Genomic DNA, 2,398 nt, shown 5'->3' on the forward strand with positions numbered 1-2,398 from the left:
TGCGGTCTCTTGGAAGAGTTCAAAACAGGATGTTGTTGCTTTATCCACTACAGAGTCGGAGTACATCGCCGCATCATTGGCAGCTCAGGAAGCTGCATGGATGAAGAAATTCATCAACGACTTAGGAGTAGTCCCTTCCATTCAGGACCCTCTTGAGATCTTTTGTGACAACGAGGGTGCGATTGCTCAAATCAAAGAACCTCGTACTCACCAAAAGACCCGTCACATTGAGCGGAGATTCAACTACATAAGGGATGAAGTTGAAAAGGGAAAGATATGTATTCGAAAAGTTCACACAGATCTTAATATAGCGGATCCTCTCACGAAGCTCTTACATGGAGCAAAACATACTGGATATGTTTGTGCATTAGGGCTTCGATATTCTAGTGATTGGTCATGATCTGTTTTAAGTATTGTAACGGAACGAAATTGTTCAAACTCATTAATATAATTATGGTATTAATTTATTTTGAGTTATGTTCCTATTTTGCATATTTTATCCATGAATAAGTAATTATTCTAAATTCCGTAGTCGATCACATTTGTGGGAGCAAATGTGAGGTTTAGACTATTATGAACTTGGATTGGTATACATTCACGGACTGAATGTGGGGCAAGGTTGCTACCAAGGTTCATAGATATTTGTGGGATACAAATATTGGAAGACCCGCTCTCAAGATTCACTAAATGGAGCCTTTGTGGTTGATCACATGTAATCTTGAGTAAAGGCGAATATCATTGTATCCTCTGACCTGAGATACATATTGGGTTCAGATATTTGCCAAGTATTGTGCCTTGATTCTTTCCTTCGCTATTCTGAAATATGGTAGTTCATAAGGAGGAGCTCAGGTATAATGCAAGGTATATATTTAGGACATATGTAGTCAAGATGGAATTTGTCCCTCTTATTCATTGAGAGTCAGATGTCTAAGGCCTGATAAAGTTAAATCTAAAGGAGAGTGATCACTCTGTATCTCTTGGATTTAACATGACATCTAGGACAAAAGGATGTAATGAAAAGATTCACCTATTCATATTCGAGATGGGAACTCGAAAGGAATGATGTTATTGAATGGCACAAAGTCATAACATATTGGGGGTGATGGACGGTCGTTAGGTGGTATCCATCACTTGCATTAATTTCTTATGTTTCTCGTGCAAGTGGGAGATTGAAGGTATTTCGTATGCCCGAGAGACATATTAAATTAATGTTGCTAATGTGTTATGATCCAAGTCGGGTCATACCCAATAACAAGCTTACCAACACTTTATATGTATTTATTTTAACGGTTGGATTGTTAAATAAATACACGACACTTGAACTTTAGAAAAATCGGTTTTCTAAATAATAATCACTTGAGATAAATTATTTGGATAATTTATATATGATGTGGATTTAATTATTTATAGGTTTAAATAATTATGTTATGTTATATTTTATAAAATGGTTTATAAAATTATTGCAAGTAACAAATACATGTTTATTTTATACAAGTTTTATAAAATTATTACAAGTTTTATAAAATCATTCTTGTTATAAAATAATGGATGGTGGGCAGATTTTGGAGCCCCAAGAAAGTCTATCCCATGCTTATTCTTGTTGCTTTCCATAACAAAATTCCACATATACATGTCCTTTGACTAGTAGCAATACATACATGCAATTGTACATCAAAAATTCTGCACAAAACTCTCCTAAAACCCAGCTGAATTTTGTGGCCTTTTGGGAGGAAGAAAGGGTTCTTCATTTGGTTATTGCAAGCTCAATTCAAGTGTTATTAAATCCTAACCAAAGGCTAGGTGTTGGTGCAAAAGCTTGGGGTATTTCTCCTTGAGGTTTCATCACTTTGAAGCTCCATTCTTCATCATCTTCATCATCTTCTTTTGTACTAACCCTCAACTAGCTTGAGGAGGTATAAACTCTAAACCCACTCTTAGTTTGTAAGTATGTTTCACAACTTGATCCTTATTGGGATTTAACTTTAATTGGTTAAAGATTTACAAGTTTCAAAATGATAATCCACACGCTTCCGCAAATCTTATTTCTTGAATGATTACAAGTATTATGAAACTTGTTAAATCCCAACACCGGGAACCTCTAAACCACCAGGTTTTTCTAAACCAATGTGGATAACGACGGCTCATATTAGGGGAACATCATATATCCCTAGAAACTTGGCAAAACGAACCAAAACCGAAGAAGAAGAAACAAGCGAGTCGGAATAAGATAGTTGTATTCGTGTGGTGTAATATAAGTAATATAGTGTGCTTATGCTTTATGATATATGTAAAAATTGCTTGTATTAATAAGTATTTTTTTTTTATGAATCTAACTCTTGTCTATTTTACAGTATAAAAACACAAAATGGATAGACAACCCAATATTTTTAGAGACCTA

This window comes from Rutidosis leptorrhynchoides, chromosome 1, assembly GCF_046630445.1.
Source record: "Rutidosis leptorrhynchoides isolate AG116_Rl617_1_P2 chromosome 1, CSIRO_AGI_Rlap_v1, whole genome shotgun sequence".
NCBI lineage: Eukaryota > Viridiplantae > Streptophyta > Magnoliopsida > Asterales > Asteraceae > Rutidosis > Rutidosis leptorrhynchoides.